The sequence below is a fragment of the Lemur catta genome, chromosome 1 (assembly GCF_020740605.2).
Source record: "Lemur catta isolate mLemCat1 chromosome 1, mLemCat1.pri, whole genome shotgun sequence".
Lineage (NCBI taxonomy): Eukaryota > Metazoa > Chordata > Mammalia > Primates > Lemuridae > Lemur > Lemur catta.
In genome coordinates, this window is record NC_059128.1 from 121,028,926 (window position 1) to 121,049,141 (window position 20,216).

General features: G+C 41.8%; 1 long non-coding RNA gene across 2 annotated transcripts; it reads right to left on the bottom strand.

Moving 5' to 3' along the window:
• Positions 1-4,467: 4,467 nt before the first annotated feature.
• On the bottom strand, positions 4,468-20,002 carry LOC123639824. 2 transcript variants are annotated; one of them, XR_006735811.1, is made up of 4 exons: positions 19,948-20,002; positions 10,849-10,953; positions 9,700-9,751; positions 4,468-4,884 (listed from the first exon to the last, which is right to left on the bottom strand). It is a non-coding gene; the product is annotated as an uncharacterized LOC123639824 (long non-coding RNA). The 2 variants fall into 2 exon arrangements; XR_006735812.1 differs by lacking the exon at positions 4,468-4,884 and adding an exon at positions 7,712-7,735.
• Positions 20,003-20,216: the final 214 nt, after the last annotated feature.

Below are 20,216 nucleotides of genomic sequence, written 5' to 3' on the forward strand. Positions count from 1 at the left end.
AAGGAGGCAACCTCAGGGAATGTGTCCTCACTCTCCCTCCCTCCATGCCTGCCAGGGGCGAGTCAATCACCTGAGCTTCTCAAGGGCATGAGCAGAGGCTAATGCTCCACGACGCTGGGATCTGGGGCCCTGGCTGTTGAAATGGGCAGAGGAGCAGCCCTGCCACGGCCCTGGGGAGGCTGCCCTGACATATCCCTCCACCTTCATCCTTTCCCACCTCAGTCATGTGCCCAATTCATTGTCTTTTTAAAGATTTCTTTTTTAAATCAAAGAACACACATATATTTGTTCCTTCTTCGTAAGTAACTGAAATGACTACAAATAAGGCTAGAGCCAGGCATGCTGTGATGGTGAGTTTGATGGGCATCCTTTCAGATCCTTATGCATGTGGCATGTGGACACATGCAAACCTTTAAATATCCAAGTTCTGTTGTGCGTTATTGTTGTTTTTTGCCTTGTTTTGGAGGTGAAATTCATATAAGATAATTCAGCACTTTAAAGTGTCCAATTCAGTGGGATTTAATGCATTTACAAGGTTGTGCAACCACCATCCCTAATTCCAAAACATTTTCATCACCCCAAAAGGAGACCCCGTCCCCATGAGCAGTCACTCCTCATTTTTCCCTCCCCCTACCCCCTGGCAACACCAATTTGCTTTCTGGCTCTGTGGATTTCACTTGTTCTGGACATTTCGCATAAATGGAATCCTATGTTATGTGAAAGTCTGGCTGCGTTCACTCAGCACGATGTTTTCAAGGTTCATCCGTGGTGTAGCCTGGGTTAGGACTTTGTTTCTTTCTGTGGCTGAATAATGTCCATCGTGTGGAGACACCACACTTTATCCATTCATCTATTGACAGACATGTGGGTCATTTTTATTTTTTGGCTATTGTGAATGGTGCTGCTATGAACACTGAGTAGTTCATACAAAGATTTGCTTGAATATATGCCTAGGAGTGAAATGGTTGGATCAGATGGTAATTCTGCATTAACTTTTTGACAGACTGTCCAATTATTTTCTGTGTGTTTAACACAGATCTGATTCTCCTGTAGGTATCTTTCTGTAACTTGGTTTTTCACTCAACATCTTGGAGTAAATTCTATGTTAGTTTATATAAACCAAGGTTTCTCAGCTTGGGCAGTGTTGACATTTGGGGGCCTCATCATTCTTTGTGGTGTGGGCCAGGTTGTGCATAGTAGGATGTCTAACAGCCGAATCCCTGGTCTTTATGGACTAGGCGCTTATAGCAGTCTCTCTACCGAGTCATGACAAAAATGTCTCCAGATGTGGCCAAATGTTCCCTGGGGGACAAAATTACACTGGGTGACAAAACCACCCTGGGTGAGGACCACAGCCATAGAGCTACCTCATTTTTATAAAGTCAGCTTGATATTCAATATTATGAATATATTTAGTGTATATTTAGCTGTTCTTTTACGAACAGACACACCTCCATTGCTTTAAAATTTTCACCGTTATTGGGAATAATGCAATATGTGTCCTTTCCTGTCTTTTGCTGCACACAGGCAATATCTGATCAAACACAAATTAAGTTGCGAGGTGGTCAGATTATAGGGGATGTGTTTCTTCAATTTAGGAAGAATTGCCGAATTAACTTCTAAGTGGCTGTGGGAACCCACACTCCCAGCCTCTATGTGTCAGAGGATCTGCTTCCTCACCTCACTAATGCTTATCAGTGTGAAACTAATTTTGGCAATGTGGCTGCCAAATGGTCTCCAGTTGTTGCTTTAATTTGTTTTTCCCTAATTACTAGTGGGGGTTGGAAATCCTCTTTGTTTATTAGCTATTAATATATGGGTTCCCTCGTTGCAAAATGCCTGTTCAAAGCCTTTCCTCATTTTTCTATTAGTCTTGTTTTTGTTGATTTGCAGGCATTTTTTAGGGATTCTAAATACTAATTTTGTCTACCAATCATTTTTTCTTTCTGCTTCTTGTGCCTTAATACTGTTTCTGTCAGAAACATTCTCCTTGGTTTCTTCTAATACCTTTATACTATAAGTTTAGGGGTCGAAACCACAGCATGACGGGTCTGCTGCTGATTTTATAAATAAAAGTTTTTTGGAACACAGCCATGCGCATTTGTTGGCATATTGTCTCTGGCTGCTTTTGTGCAAGAGTGGCAGAGTTGAGTGGTTTCTTGCAAAGCCGAAAATATTTGTTATCTTGGGAAAAAGGTCGCCAACCTCTCAAACTTTAATCTAGACATTGTGTGAACTTTACAGATTATGTTTTAACTTATTTTTAAATGGCTATTTTCCCAAAATCATTTAGTAAATATTCCAAACTTTCCCCACTAACTTAAAATGCTACCTTTTTTAAGCCAGGCACATGCCTGTAGTCTCAGCTATTTGGAAGGCTTGGGTGGGAGGATTGCTTCAGGCCAGGAGTCCGAGGCTGCAGTGAGCTATGATTGTGCTTGTGAATAGCCACTGCACTCCTGTGAGACCCCATCTCAAAATAAAATACATGCTTTCTTTTAAAAACTGTAATACGTCTTGTTTTATATATTCCTGTACAATCAAATGCTATTTTTGAAAAATTATTTTAGTTTTCTAAGATAATTTTGGTACTAATAATATATCTATAGTATGCTATTTATATTATAATAGTAATACTGGTTGTAGTAGTTAACAACAAGTGAGATTTATCTAGCACTTACTCTGTTCTTAGAACTATTCTAGGAGTGTGTGTGTGTGTATATATACATATATATACACACACACACACATACAATTTATAGTTTAATTTAGGGAGAACTCTTTTTTGTTTACATTTTTGTTTACATTTTCATATCTTTGTATCCAGGAATACAGTAATCTCTCTCCATTTATTTAGAAATGCTTTTATGTCCATCAGGACAATGTCATAGTTGTCCTTCATAAACTTCTTGCACATTTCTTGCTAGTATTATACTTAAATGCCTCGTAAGTTTCTATTGCTTTTATGAGAGTGATATTTTTCCAATTATGTTCTGTTCATGAGGATAATTATAGAGGAAATCCATATTGTCAGTTGATCCTCAAAGCTGTCCTAGATACAGTCATTATCTGGAATTATTGACATCACCTCTTCTTGTTCAGTCCTCATACCTCTCTTGTGTTTTCTTGTCTTAGTGCATTGTCTAGGGTCTCCAGTAAAATGCAGAGGAGATGCAATGAGCCAACATTCCTGATTTTATTAGGAACATTTCTGATACATTCCTGATTTTATTGACAATGTTTCTGATCCATTCCTGATGTTACTGGGAATGTTTCTGTGTTTCACCATTAGATATGATGCTTGTTTCTTTCAGTTCTCTACATTTGGGTGTGCAGGTCTCACTTTTTGATGCCCTCTGTTCCCTCCTAAGCAGACTGAAACTCCCCCCAGCAGCACCAAGAGGCAGGGATTACAATTAGGGTGACAGATGGTCACAAATCTCAATTCATTCAATTTATTTATCAATTGCCTATCCTGTTGCAAGTCCCTATTCTAGGTGCCAGGGATATTGCAGTGAACAAACCAAAGACCCCTGCCCCCATGGAGCTGATGTTTTAGTAGGTAGGGACAGACGAGAAACAAAAATCACAAGCTAAATTGTTGAACTATTTATGTGATATGTGCTGGGGGTGGGGGGAATAAAGCCAGGTACAAAGGATTGAGTGTGGCAGGGTGGGAGTGTGGTTGCAATTGTCGATGGGGAGTCCAAGCAGTCCACTCAGAGGGGGAGAAACTCGAGCAAATATGTGAAAGGGGTAAGGCAATGAGCTCTGTCATGACCTGGGGGAGGATGCGTTAGAGGGAGCTGATGACTTACCAGATCCAACCAGCTCACAAGAACCAGTCAAATTTTCAAAAATTTTGCAAGCTGGTTGTAAAACACAGCTGTTACTAAAAGTACACTGTATAAAATTACAACAAAATAAACTAGAGGAATCTAGGACTGAGCCCTCTCTTCTCGCTTCTGTCACAACTGAGAAGGTTAATCTGTCATTCTCAGTACCCATCCAGGTGCCAACATCAGCACGGCACACCTAGGTCTTGCGCAAATAGATTATAAGGAGATTGATTCTTTTATCTGAGAGTCTCTGGAGTAAGTTCTTAGAGGCAAATAATTTGCTTGAAGATGAAGCAAGTAAGAAAGTGATAATCTAGAACCTTAAAATCATAACAAATGCTCAAAATTCATCACTTCCCAATTATTTTATATATATTTGCCATTGTCTGTGAAATTCTTTATGACTATTGCATCTGTATGATGGAAACACTCTTTAATGGTGTGCTACTGCACACCACTTTCGTTACTTCTGCCATGGGAAGATATTTACACCATGGAAATTGGCAAATGGTAGCACAATAATGGAGTTGAGTCTGGAGGCAGGGAGGCTAGGGAGGAGGCTCTATCAGAGAGAGAGAGAACAGGTATGGAGAGAAGGGAAATTATTACTCTAGAGAGATCTAGGAAGTAAACAGAACAGAATTTAATCACCTAAGTTCAGTCCAGACAAACCTTTTATGTTTTCCAAAGTCTAGGAAGATGATAAATACAAAATATCAGCACACACAGTAGAACCTGTTGACAAGACTGCCTCAAATGCAAAAACAGACAAAGTGTCTAATAGCAAAAGTTACATTCAATGATTTTGGGTTTTCTTTATTATTTATTTTTTTCTCATCTCTCTCTCTATTTGTGTATTTATTTCAAAATATTAAGGGGGTTGTACTTTATATCTCTGCTTGGTTCAAAGGCTGGCCTGAGTCCTTGGAAGTACACTATGATGTTGGTTTCTGCAATGCGGAGGTTTTGTTCTGCCCCAAATCCTGCTGCTTCTCATGGGTTGAAAAATCCTCAAATTCTGGGGGCTCTTTTCAGTCTCTTGTGGCTACATTTGTCGATGGGGGGCGGGGAGAGACATGAAAATATTTAAAAATTAGTTAAACAAATAACTTTGCATCTCTTGTTTTGGAAAAAATGCTACGTTAAGGACAATTAAGGGTACAGAGTTCATTTAAAATACATCTTTAGGTTCTTGAACTTGGGGTGTCTATTTTTTTGAACACAGAAGTGTGAGGGTTCAAGTGCTTACTATGTAATAACCCCTTTGATAAGGGGTTAACCACCTGGGGAGATTAATACCACTACTCAATCCAGTTCAGAAATGAGCTATCACTGAGGGATGAAGTTAATTTACTTCCAACAGGCTAGAAAGACCGAACAGTTCCCACTTTATGGAGAAGTAAAAGACTCACACCCAAAGGGAAGGTGAGTCGATAAGAGACACACACCCTGTTACTAATAGTAGGCAAAGGGAGAATTTGAACCCAAGCCTGTCAGGTTTAAAAGCCAGTGTCCCAAAACTATTGCAAAATTTTAGTCCTTCTGCCCTACTTGGCCCAGGCAACCTGTTTGATTCAGTATCACTCATTTCTCAGTCATTTGAGGCAAATGTTTGCCCTGAGTACCAACAAGACTATCATTTACTCAACTTAACATCAACTCATGTTTTTAAGCCTATAACATTTTTTAGTATAAATGAATAGATTACTACCATAAATAAAAAAACAGAACCACTTGACATGGTGAGTGTGCCAGGCAAAACTTGTTTTCCATTTTCCCACCCAAACACCAACTGATACGGAAGATAAGAGTAAAAAGAGAATATCACGAAAATAAAAGAACATTGTTTGAAGCCTAGATAGCTACTGTTGCCTGCTGAAGGCTCTGAGCCCAAGACCCACCTTCCGATCCCCTAAAGGGATGTGATGAGAAAAACGTTAAAGATGTAGCAGCACCAAGGTGAGATGTTTTCTCGGGGTGTCATCAGAAGGATGCAAAGAATTTAAAAGGCAATACCATTTTAGAGCTGCTTAATCTTGTATCTGTGAACCAAGAAAAACCACCTGAGTTCTGACCTTGGGAAGCATTAGTTGATTCCAAAGCAATTGGATCTAAAAGGAGTGGTCAGGACAGGCACAGTGGCTCACGCCTGTAATCCCAGCACTCTGGGAGGACGAGATGGGAGGATCACTTTAGGCCAGGAGTTTGAGACAAGCCTGGACAATATAGTGAAATCCCATCTTTACTAATAAAAGAAAAAAGAGAAAACTTAGCTGGGTGTGGTGGTGCACACTTATAGTGCCAGCTACTCAGGAGGCTGAGGTGGGGGGATCGCTTGAGCCCAGGAGTTCAAAATTGCAGTGAGCTATGATTATGCTACTGTACTCCAGCCTGGGCAACAGAGGGAGACCTTGTCTCTATACATACATAATGAGTGCAATGCGCACGTCTAGGGGATGGACACGTTTGAAGATCTGACTCCGAGGGGTGGGGGGCAAGGGCAATATACGTAACCTAAACTTTTGTACCCTCACAATATGCTGAAATAATAATAAAAAAAGAAAAAAGGAAATAAAATAAAATAAGATAAAATGAAATGAAATAAAAAGTGGTCCATTCTATCTCTGTAACAAAATATCCCACATATCCCACAAGTATGTACAAATATGTACTAATGGGAAGAATAAGATGGAGAGTTTGAGAGTCCAGTGTGTCAGCACCACTATAGATAACAATCCTTGACTGATTATTTCAAAATAGCTTGAAGAGAAGCATTCACATGTTCCCAACATAAAAAAAAGACAAACGTTTGAGGCGATGAATATTCTAGCCGCCCTGATTTGATCATTGCAAATTGTACGCATGTATCAAAATATCACGTGTACTCCAAAAATATGTAGGACTATCACGTATCCATTTTAAAAAAGAAAGAAAGAAAGAAAACGAGCAGTCAGAGAGACTCAGCTCAGCAGGTTCCAGCTGAGCAGCTTGCCAAGGGCGCCCCTCAGCTCTCGGCTCTGCAGGCTGTGGATGAAGGGGTTCGGCGTGGGAGCGACCAGGGTGCACATCACCGTGGCTGCCATGGCCGTCTGAGTGGTGTGCATGGATGCAGGGTTGAAGTAGACCCCGATGATCGTCTGGTAGAAGAGAAAGACAGCACAGAGGTGGGAGCCACAGGTGGAGAATGCTTTCCGCTTCCCCTGGGCTGAGGGCGCCTTCCACACAGCCACAGAGACAGGTGTGTAAGAGGCCACGACATACACAAAAGGGACCCAAACCACCAAGCCCCTGAGGACCAACACCAGCGTCTCATTGACTTGCGTGTCAGAGCAGGAGAGTTTGATCAAAGCGTTAAGGTCACAGAAGAAGTGTGGGGTCCTATTGGTGCAAAAAGACAGGCGGGTCACCAGGAGAGTGTGGACCAAGGAGATGAGGTTGGCTGAGATCCACGGCACCATCACCAGCCAGGTCCAACGAAGGATGCTCTTGATTGTCACGTAGCGCAGCAGATGGCAGATGGCCACATAGTGATCGTAAGCCATGGCTGACAAGAGGATGCTGTCTGCTCCCCCAAAGGTGATGAAAAAATACGTCTGAGCTAGGCAAGCCAGGGAAGAGATGGTGGTGCGCCTGCACAGGTGGTTCGCCGGCATGTTGGGAATGGTGGTGGAGGGGAAGCAGACGTCCAAAACAGACAAGTTGCTGAAGAAGAAGTACAGAGGGCTGTGCAGGTGAGGGTCTCAGATGGCCAGCATGGTGAGCAGGTTCCCCAGGCACCCAATCAGATACAGGCTGACAGACAGGACAAAGAACACCTTCTGCTGCTGGGGCTGCTCAGAGAGGCTAAGGAGGATGAATTCAGAGACTCTGGTCCCCTTGTCCATGTCCAGGTGTTTCTAAAGACAGACACAAGGGCATCAGCAGTGGGTGGATTTCCCATGGAGCAAATGAGACACCTCATTTCTGTCCTTTCCTCCCATCAAGACTCAACTCACCAGCCTGGACAACATAGTGAGACCCCATCTCTTAAAAAAAATGTTAAGATATTGGACAGTCATGTTGGCTCATGCCTGTAATCCCAGCACTTTGGGAGGCTGAGGTGGAGGGACCACTTGAGCCCAGAGTTCAAGGCTGCGGTGAGTTGTGATCACTCCACTGCACTCCAGCTCCAGCCTGGGCAACTGAGCGAGACCCTGTCTCTATTTAAAAAAAAAAAAAGACAGCTCACCTAACCTCTCTGACTCTGTGTCCTCTCATCTCTTACAAGGGAAATGAATAATTCCAACCTCTCAGGGTTGGCATAAGGATTAAGTGAGAAAAATATATAAAAGGGGTGTTAATCTATACTTGCCTTGTAATAATACAACAACTATTTTTATTAGTTAGGGTGAGAATCCTTAGTGATACCATCAGAACAAAGAATGATTAAGGGTTTCTTGTCTTTTTCCACAGAGACAAGCCTGGGTTTAAATCCCAGTTCTGCCACTTGCTAGCTGTGTGACTTGGGGCAAGTTACTTAACCTCTCTGTGCCTCCGTTTTCTCATCTTTAAAATGAGGATAATAATGGTACCTGCTTCATGGGAGTAATAGCACCTGTCCCGTAGAGTTGTTGTAAAGATGTGAGGGGTGAATATGTAAAGTGCTGACCTCGTGTGTATTTCTGAGGGTTGGGATCTCTTGGTGATTTAATAATCACTAATTATGGGTTCACACAAACCTTGTTTAAATGCCAGCCCTGCCACATTAGTCATATGAACAAGTGATAGGTCCTCTCAGCTTCCTGGGAGGATTTAATGAGGCAATGTTTACAGAGTTCTTTATAAGAAGCTTTTTTTCTTTTTAAGGCATCACTCTGAAATGTTACAACTCATCTATTACAGTGTATCTTCCATATCAGTTTCCTTGTACAGATTATATAATTATATCTTGGGGTAGGTTATCTCAAAGGGAGCTAGTTTCACTCATTTTATGCTTTGTAACATCAATGTTAGCGGCAGACAATCTCAATTTGTCCATAAATGATGGCCCCATAGCCCACGTGGGACTCACATCACCTTGAGCCTGGTATCCACTGGGCCAGTGACTCTCTCAGTCAGTTCAGGCTAAATTATGCTGCATAACATACATCCCCCGATTCTTGGTGGCTGATAAGAAAGGCACATTTCTACCTCCAGGCACATGTTCATCACGGGCTGCCAAGGCTTTACTGCATGTTTAATTTACTCCAGAACCCAGACTGGTGAATGAGTCTTTGTTGGGAAACTTGCCAATTAATGCACCAGCCAGAATAATGACATGTATGTTGGCTCCTAAGAGCCTCTGCCAGAAAATGACATGTTACCTACACTCACATTTCAGTAGCCAAGAGTGGTGTCAAGGAAGTGGAGTAGGAGCTACCTCTCCCAGAGAGCAGCAGTAAATATTTATGAACAATAACACGCTTTCTGAAGGTTTCCAGCCTCCTTCCACTCCTACTGAAGTCTGGGGAGAGAAGAGTGCATGTATCTCTCTAGGAGGCAACCTCTAAATTTCTTGTACCTCTGGGGCACCATGCTTAGAACCTAGGAGTGCTATTTACTTTGCAGTGCACCTGGGGCATGCCATGGTATGCTCAGGGTACACCGAGGCACAAAAATATTCATAATACAGGTGGAAGTGTCTTGATGGGGGAGGGGGACATCTTCCATACTCTCTTGCACTTTTCATTTAACGGCTCTGAATTTCTGATGACAGCACCCACCTCTCTCCAAACTCACATTTACTTTTCCTTTTTCTTACTAGACATCCTCCAGACAGACACTCCAGTCCCACGAGCTACAAACGGACTCTCCCCTGCCAGAAGCTACTGGGTTTGGTCACCTGGGTCACGCACTGCACAATTCCACAGGGATCCGTTTACGTAGATCGTAACCTGCACAACGGTAACCAGCACAACCAAGTCTCAGAATGGGCATCAACCCCAACTCCTCTCTCACTTCTCACCCCCCACTCATTCCTAACGTGTGGATTTAAAAACTCAACTTCATCCGTTGGACAGAAGTAGAAAATTCAACCCTGGAATCAGGACCCCGATAGTGGTGGTGGTTCCCCGTGTCCGCTCTCGCCCCCTGGTGTCCATTCTTCACATTGCAGCCAGAGTGATCTCGCGAAAATGCGGATGGGGTCTTGTTCAACATAATCCTTTCACCGCTCACCACTGCTCCTCTAATCCCCAGACATCTTTAGTTTCTGTTTTCCCTTCCGCTTTGTGCACTTGGCTGCAGCCTCCTGGGATTGCCCCCGCCCCCACCCTGCTTTAGGGCCTTTGAATCTGCTGTTCTTTCTGCCTGGAAGTCTCTCTGCCCGCAGCTGCACTTCCCCCTCAGGTGTCTGCAGGGATGCCCGTCCTGGCTTCCCCACTATGGGGTCTGGCTGAGGGATTCTCAACCATGACACCACTGACATTTGGGACTGGATTCTTTTTTTTTTCCTCTGTGCTGGTGACTGTCTTGTGCACCGTAGGTTGAGCATTCTTGGCCTCCACCCACTGGAGATGCCAGTGGTAACCTTCCTGTACCAGCTGGGACAAACAGAAATATCTTGAAACCCTGGTTGGGATGTTGAAATTGCCCCTATTTGAGAATCATTTATCTACATTAAATTCCCCTCGTCTCTCCCACCCTCAGCCCCTGCACCTGAATCCTCCAAATTTGAGTAGGACAATGACATTGATCTGATGCAAACCACATACCAGCCCTTGAGCCAAGCATTTGACAGGCATCACCTCACTGAACCCTTAACAAGCCTATGAGGCAGGCAGCTGAGGCTCCAAACCTAACTCCCGCAGGGAACTGGGATTCGGCTCAAGCTCTTTTCCAGCACCCACTCTCTTGACCAGTTCATGATATGCTACCCACCCAAGAGGCTGTGATGCTGGTACCCATGGCCTGTGTGGGTTAAACTGAACGAGAGGCCCTCAGCCTCTGAGGGGGGCAGTCCCAGGAGATCTTTCCTTCCTGATACACTTACTTGATTGGTGGCAACTGGGCTTCCATCAGATCGCAGGGCCTGTCCGCTCCCGGGTCATGTTTTTTGGGGTCTTGGGCTGCCTACCGCCTCACCTTTGTCCTGGAACTGTGGAGGAGAGAAGCATGTTTTCTCAGGGAGTGTGCAACGGAACCACCACTGGCAGGTTTATGCCTGACTCTGTGGCCTCTGGGGCACAGTCCCCAGAGACCCTTGTTAGAGCAAACACAATTAGCTTGTCTTCCCTGGTGGAGACTGGGAACCTACTACCTTTGTGAAAAAGAATTTTGTTCCAAGAGTATTGGCTTTTTTTTTGGGGGGGGGGATACAGGGTCTGCTCTGTAACCCAGGCTAGAGTGCAGTGGCCCAATCACAGATCACTGTAACTTTGAACTCCTGGGCTCAAGCGATCTTCTCACCTCAATCTCCCAAATTGGGCACCACCACATCTGGCTAATTATTTATTTTAATTGTTTTAGAGATGGGGTCTTGCTGCATTGCCCAGGCTGGTCTCAAACTCCTGGCCTCAAGCCATCCTCTGCCTGGCCTCCCAGAGTGATGGGATTACAGGTGTGAGGCACCTCACTGAGCCTGAGCATTAGCTTTATTCAGACCCGTCTGTCTTGGCTCACAAAGGGTTAGCACAGTACCCATTTTTTGCTATGAAGTAGCTTTTAAATACATTATTAGTAATCGTGTTTATAATGGTGTCAGCGTGTGTCATGTGGCTGGAGCTGTGCTAAGCATGCAATGTCTTATAATTCCTACAAAAGCCTAATGAGGAAGGAAACTGAGACTCTCATGTGATCACTACCACGCAACTAGAAGTGGCAGATTTGGGATTCACATTTAGTCTGACTAATGAAATACAGATGGTCTGAAGCACACATCAAAAGGCAAATCACTCCTTTGGGTGAGGGGTCTTTTTGGGGGTTGACGAAAATGTATTGGAATATAGGCACTGGTTGCATAACACTGTAAATGTACTAAATGCCTCCAAATTCAATTGTATGGATATACCAGTTTGTTTATCCACTCATCTGTGGATGGACATTTTTGGGTTGTTTCCACCTTTTGGCTACTGTGAATAGCACTGCTGTGAACAGTCATGTGCAAGTATTTGTTTGAGTCTCTGTTTTCAATTCTTTGGGGTATATATATTTAGGAGTGGAATTGTTGGGTCATGTGACAATTCTATATGTCACTTTTGAAGAACTGACAAAGTGTTTTCTATAGTTGCTAACCCTTTTACATTCCTACCAGCAATGCATGGGCATTCTGATTTCTCCACGCATTTGCCAACACTTGCTGTTCTCTCTCTCTCTCATGTGTGTGTGTGTTGGAATTATAGCCATTGTAGTAGGTGTGAAGTGTTATCTCATTGTGGTTTTGATTTGTGTTTCCCTAATGACAAATGAAGTTGAGTATCTTTTTTTTTTTTAATTGAGAATCTTGCTCTGTGGCTCAGGCTAGAGTGCTATGGAGTGAGCCCAGCTCACAGCAACCTCAAACTCCTGGGCTCAAGCAATCCTCCTGCCTCAACCTCACAAGTACCTGGCACTACAGGCACGCATCACCATATCCAGCTATTTTTTTCTATTTTTAGTAGAGACAGGGTCTCCCTCTTGCTCAGGCTGGTCTCAAACTCCTGGCCTCAAGCAATCCGCCCACCTTGGCCTTCCAGAATGCTAGGATTACAGGTGTTAGCCACCCCGCCCGGCTGAAGTTGAGCATCTTTTTTATGGGCTGACATGAATCTCGAAAACATCACAGCAAATGAAAGCAGTCAGACACAAAAGGTCACATATTGTAGGATTTCCTTTATATGATATTCCCAGAATAGGCAAATCCACAGAGACAGAAAGTAGATTCATGGATGAGGAGCCTGGGGAGCGGGGCGAGAGGGAAACAGGGAATGACTATTTAATGGGTATGGGGCCTTTTGGTGGTGGGGGGGGGTGATGAAAATGTGTTGGAACTAGATACAAGTGATGGTTGTGTAACATTGTAAATGTACTAAATGCCTCTAAATTGCTAACTTTAAATGGTTAGTTTTATGTTATGTGAATTTCACCTCAACACACACAAAAAAAGTATAATTTTTCTCATTTTGGGGGAAATACCAATAAGAACAAGAAAATATAACTTAGGGCCTGGAAAACTTGCAGAAACGCACAACACACACAGCTGTCAGTGCTGGCACGTCTGTGGGGAAGCGAGGGTGCGCGGACACTGAGAGTGGGAGTGTAAACTGGCGCAACCCTTCATGGAGGGCAACTGGTGCCCTCCCTAAATTAGCATTTTTCTGCCTTCCTGTTAAAGAAGCACACTCTTTGGGATCTGCTACCTCAATTACAGCAAATGGATTTGCATTTCTCTCCTCCACGAACACTATGTTTGCTCAGGTCCTACTTAATAAAACCAAAATCAAGCTGCCAGAAAAGATTAACAAGATGAAGAGAAACAAGGAGAAGGTGCTAAGAACAAGATCCAACAGTAAACGTGGAAAGTGCTTACAAAGACAATGGATATTTGAAAATAATAAAAATGATAAGAAAAATATAAAGTTAATCCATTTTAAACTGTAGGTGAAATAAATAAATTTTTAGGAAAAAAATGTGAAGTTCCAAAGCTGGTACAAGAAAAAGAGGGGCTCTGGATACTCAAGTAAGTTTTAAAGAAATTGAGACGGTACTTGAAGACCTTCTGTCCTTCCCCCAAATCATCACCAATTTACAAATCCCTTACAAATGAGTTCTACTAAACTTTTAAGGAACTTTAAAGCTTTTAAGAAACTTTTAAGGCCGGGCGCGGTGGCTCACGCCTGTAATCCTAGCTCTGGGAGGCCGAGGCGAGTGGATCGCTCGAGGTCAGGAGTTCGAGACCAGCCTGAGCAAGAGTGAGACCTCGTCTCTACTAAAAATAGAAAGAAATTATCTGGCCAACTAAAAATATATATACAAAAAAATTAGCCGGACATGGTGGCTCATGCCTGTAGTCCCAGCTACTCGGGAGGCTGAGGCAGTAGGATCGCTTAAGCCCAGGAGTTTGAGGTTGCTGTGAGCTAGGCTGATGCCACGGCACTCACTCTAGCCCGGGCAACAAAGTGAGACTCTGTCTCAAAAAAAAAAAAAAAAAAAAAAAAAAAAAAAAGAAACTTTTAAGGTAGTGTCTATGACATGGTCTTCAAAAAAAAAAAGTAAAATAAGATAGAAAAGAGCTATGAAATCTGCCCAGCTCAGTTCGTCAGGTTAATACAATCTTGGTCTAAAACCAGAAAAGAATGTTTACAAGAAAAGATAATTATAGGACCACTTCACCCATTCATGTAGAGTTTTAAAACCAGGATAAATTATAACTTAGGGAAATTAAATGGTATATTATAAATAGTTTATCATGGTCAAGTGGTGTTGGATTGTCTCATGAATGAAAAGGGTAGTTCAGCATCGGAAATGCCATCAAGTGATTCATCACATGAATCAACTAAGAAAGAAAAATCGTGTGATCATTTCAATCAAGATAGAAATACATAAAAATGTAGATGATCTGAATCCATGAGGAACAGTTTATAGTCTTGGATGAAATGACCTCATATGATAAAGATGCCAATTCTCACCCACATTGTATCTTCAATGCAACCGTATTCACAATTCCAGTGAATCCACTGTAAATTTGCTAAAAATGATCCTATATTTCCTGCAGAAAAATAAAAGTCAGTGCAAAACTTATCTTAATCTTATAAAAATGTAGCAAAGAAAAGAACTATCCTCTCCCAGGGCCTGAGACACCCCAGAGAGTCATAGTCATTTTTAAAAGTGTGAACGTGGAACAGATATGGAGACTGATTAAATTGACTGAAAATCTCAGAAAATACCTCTGTAGTATTCAAACCCTAATATATGATAAAGGTGGCAGCACAAATCAAGGGAAACATGTAGATTGTTCCCTAGTTTGTGGCTTGAAAACTGTTCATTTTCAGAAGCAAAGTAAATGTGAATTTCTCCCTAACACCACATGTAAAGGTAGAATCCACGTGGATTCAAGACATAAATCTGAACTATAAAACTATATAGTTAGTAGAAGGGAGTGTAGGGGAATATGTGATCCAGGTGTGGGGAAAGACTTCTTAAAATTTCAAAAGCACAAACATTAAGGTGATTTTTAAAGTGATACAAAAACATGAACACTGAGGATTTCTGTTCAAAAAGGATATCCTGAAGTTAACAGGCAGACAGAAAATTGGGGAAAGATGTTTGTGTTGTCTAAAACTGACACGGGAATAATATCCAGGACAAACAAGAAAACAGTTATAGCTAGAAGTAGGAACCTCAATGCAAAAATGAGCAAAGGATATGAGCAGATGATTCACAGAAGGAGTTACCCAGGCAGATGCAAACATGCTCAAATAAAGGAAAAGGAAGAAGGAAGAAAGGGAAGGAAGGAAGGAGGGAGGGAGGGAGGGAAGGAGAGAGGGAAGGAAGGATGGGAGGAGGGAAGAGAGGAAGGGAAGGGAGGGAGGAAGGGAAGGAAGGAGGGAAAGGAGGAATGAAAATAAAAAAGCAATGGAATTTCACTGCATACCTATGCAATTCCCCAAATTCAAACATTGTCAGTGTTGGTTGGACTATGGGGCAAAAGGAACCCTTGCACACTGCTATTAGGACAATAGAATCAGGGAGATTAAGAATATCCACACCCTGTACACCCGAAAATTCATTCCTGGGTATCTACCCTGGTTTCTCAAATCTATTTATAGGGGAGCATGTAAGAGAATGTTCCCAGAGGCATTGTTTTTAGTGGGGGAATTGGACAAGTCCACACATCTGTAACTGGGGAGGAGGCAGGTAAGATGCAGTGGATACAAACAACGGAGCCTCGGGCAAGATTTACATGGACACTTAGCAGGCTAAATGAATCCTTAATATCGAGGATTATGAAAACAAAAAACAAAATGAAGTAGCTCTCTAGCATCATTCCATTTGGGCACATTAAAAATACATGCACATGAAACTATTCTGTATGACCCAGTAATGCTGGACACGTGTTTATTTGTCAAAATCCATAGAATGAAGCACACAAAGAGTGAACCCTAAGTATGGACTTTCATAAATAATAATGATGTATCAATACTGGCTCATCAATTGTAACACATGCAATAAATAAATAAGAGGGAACAAGGCATGCAGGAGGGGATATGTAGAAACTCCCCACAATTTCTGATCCATTTTTCTATAAACCTAAAACTGCCTTAATAAAGTCCATGAATTTAAAAAGTAAAAAATTAAATAAAAATATCACACGCATAGAAAGCAAAGGGGACAAAATATAATTTTTTTAACCCTCATAAGTTCTTAGTAGAGGCACTCCCCTGAAAACAAAAATCAGGAGGCGGGTGGATCGTTTGAGCTTAGGAATTCAAGAACAGCCTGAGCAAGAGTGAGACCCCCTACTCTACTAAAAGTAGAAAAATTAGCCGGGCATGGTGGCACCTGCCTGTAGTCCCAGCTACTCGGGAGGCTGAGGCAGAAGGATTGCTTGAGCCCAGGAGTTTGAGCTAGGCTAACGCCATGGCACTCTAGCCCAGGCGACAGAGCAAGACTCTGTCTCAAAAAAAAAAAAAAAAATCCGTATGTGAACATGGATACTTTTATTCCTTCTTGTCTAATTTGTATGCCTTTTCTTTTTCTTGCCTAATTACTCTGGCTAGAACATTCAAGAACTTCCGGTACTTTGTAGACAAGTACAGGCTAAGTATCCCTTATCTGAAATCCTGGGAACAGAAGTGTTTCAAGTTTCAGATGATTTTTTGGGTGGATGGATTTTGGGATATTTGCATATACATAACTTGGACATGGGACCCAAGTCTAAACACAAAATTCATATAGGTTTCATGTACACCTTATAGACTTAGCTGGAAAGTAATTTTATACATTATTTTAAGTGATTCTGTGTGTGAAACAAAGTTTGTACGTTGAATCATAAGGAAGCAAAGGTGTCACTGTCTCAGCCGCACATGTGGACAAGCTGTGGTTGTTTGGCGTCACCATCACTCCTGACTCTGCTGACAAGCAATCACTTCCTTGTGTTTATTCACATGGAAGTATGACCGCACACTGCTCCAGTCCTTCAATAAGCCCGTCATATATTTTCATGATGTCATCTATGCACACTTTTTCTGCAATGTTAACACCCTCTTCATCATTGAGGACTATCTTTATATTTCAGAATTTCAAAGATCTGACCCAAGAAACCTGGTGTACACTCCCTAATTACACACCACGGGAGGGTCTTACTTCCCAGACTTTTTTTTTTTTTTTTTAAAGACAGAGTCTTGCTCTGTCATCCTGAGTAGAGTGCAGGGGCACCATTATAGCTCACTGAAACCTCAGACTCCTGGGTTTAAGTGATCCTCCTGCCTCAGCCTCCCGAGTAGCTGGGACTACAGGTGCACACCACCATACCTGGCTAATTTTTCTTTCTTTCTTTCTTCTTTCTTTTCTTTCTTTCTTTCCTTTTCTTTCTTTTCTTTTCTTTCTTTTTTCTTTTCTTTTCTTTTTTCTTTTCTTTTCTTTTCTTTTCTTTTCTTTCTTTCTTTCTTTCTTTCTTTCTTTCTTTCTCTCTCTCTCTCTCTCTCTCTCTCTTTCTTTCTTTCTTTTTCTTTCTTTCTTTCTTTCCTTTCTTTTCTTCCTTCCTTCTTTCTTTCTTTTTTTTTTTGTAGAGATTGGGTCTTGCTCTTGCTCAGGCTGTTCTCAGACTCCGGTGCTCCCAGTTTGGCCTTCCAAAGTGCTAGGATTACAGGTGTGAGCCCGGCCTTATATCACTTTTGACCATAGTTTTACAAATACAGTGTATAAAAGATTCAAAATGTTTCTAGAAACTCAAGAAGACAGACAGTAAATGAAGGGAAAGAATATGATAACTTATGTTAATTACTAATTCCTTTTAAATAAAATGTTGTGTTATTCTAAATGAATTGGGTGTTAACTTGGTGGTGAAGGAATGAACTACAGGTTTTTCCCTGAAAAAAATTCAGTTTCAACTTCAGTTCATTTGTCCTAAGTAGGATTTCACCCTTCTTCTTTTGTGACCTTGGTTTATGAAAACTGCAAATATAAAATATGCATATATAAAAATAAGGCAGTTTTCGTATCTCAAAAATTGAAGTGTTTTTCATATATAACCATAATATCATAACTCACATCATGAAACACAATGTTTCCGGCTACTCCTTTTATATTAATAGAAAGCCATTAAAATTTTCTCTTTGATGATGTCAAATATACCTCATTTTCCACTAAATTAGGATATTACTCAGTAAGTCCCTAATACCAATCGAGATAGTGATATTAAAATCTCACTAAGTATATAGAATTTAATTTTAAGAAATAAAAGACTCCCTTCCATGTGGAGTAGGCAATACAAAAATACATTTCGTTTTGTTCGTTAAACAGAGGGGACACTCACTGCCTCCTGAGACGATGTAAACATGTCAATTTAACCTAACACGCACATCTCTGAGAGGCGGGTGGAAACTGGAAACCCGAGCATACGAAGAAAACCGACGCAGACACGGAAAGGACATGCAAAGTCCACACCAATGGCAGACCCGGCCCGGAATCGAATTTTTTCCTCATCATTATAATGAAACATTGAGCAAAATGACATTATTTAAGGACCTGTTATATACACGTATACAGTTTTAAGTGTAGCTGTGAATTTTCATAGGTGTGTAGTTACACCATCACCAAGTCGGAAAACAATCAGGTGGAGAGGAGACACATGTTGCCCATTTTTTTATTTCAGCATATTCCAGGGGTACAAATGTTTAGGTTACATATATTGCCTTTGCCCCGCCCAAGTCAGAGCTACAAGTGTGCCCATCCACCTAACTGTGCGCACCACACCCATTAGGTGTGAATATGCCCATCCCTCCCCCCCACCTGCCCGACACCCTATGAATGTTACTACCATATGTGCACATAAGTGTTGATCAATCAATACCAATTTGATGGTGAGCACATGGGAGCTTGTTACTGAATCCTAAACCTTTAACCACTGAGGGAGGTTACATCCCCATCCCTTTGCCTTCGCTAGAAATTATACAAATAAAACACAATTTGCCTTACGAGTCCCTCTTATCAGATTTGACACCACATTTGCAAAAGTGCCTAATTATATGAAACTGGCAGTATTCTTCTGAGTTTGATTCTTGGACAGTGCCCAGGACACGTGGTGACACATTCGGCCATCACACTGAGAGACTCTATTGTTATGAGGTATACGAGTTTGGGTAAGGCCCTGTGCTCCCTCTAAAATGGAAGGAATGATTTTGGGGAAATGGAGAAAGGATCAAATGAGATACTAATAACCATGAAATTGCATAATCTCTAAAATGGAAAGAGAAATTAGAACTAAAAAGGGACAATGACTGGATTTCCTCTGTTCTTTGATAACGCGCTAAGCTGTTACTCCCCACCTTCCACGACCTGTGCTGAAGTCAAAGCGTATGGAAATGGTACCTGCGAATAGAAAATGGATCCTGGGGATTTGTGGATCACTAGAACACGATGTTTCCAGCTATTCCTCTTACAGAAAGACATTAAAAATTCCCCACTGTGCAGATGTCAAATATACCCCCCTTTTCACTAAATTATGATATTACTCCAGTGATAAGCTCTGTCTGCAGCTCACCTCAACTATTCCTTGGATAACTGCCCTAAGCATCCATAGCTCCTTTTAGTATTTCAACCCAGACATCACAGTGGACTTGCACAGACATCACTCTGCTCGTAGGAAAATACCATGATGGTCCAGCACTGTGTAGATGACCAGTCCTTCCTCAAACTAGGAAAAACTCCATTTTAAAATGGTATACGTATTGCATCACTCACTCTGTACACCAGCAAGATGACACTACCAAATATCAAAGGCCGTTTAAAATCTTGAATGACATTGAACAGATACACCACAAACACCTGTGGCCCAAAGTAATGAGAAGTCTCAAGTCCTAGAATTGCATGTCCAAACTTAAGGTGACATATTACATGCACTAAAACTTCTAGCCAATGCAAAAATGAAGATGAACTATACCTGTATATTTACCTTTAGGGGAATCGTGACTGCTAATCCCCCAAATTCAGGACTGGTTATATTGCTCCCTAATGTCTACATCCACACTTGGGCAGTTCCTGAAAAGTGTTGAAGATGTATTAGATGTGGAAACAGAAATGATCGGTGATGATATCTTCACTGACGCTCCTACCCTCCGTGGAGAAGACACACACACACACACACACACACACACACACACACACACACACACTAGCTTTCTCATTATCTCACATGTCATCATTTATTACACTTTCCTTTAA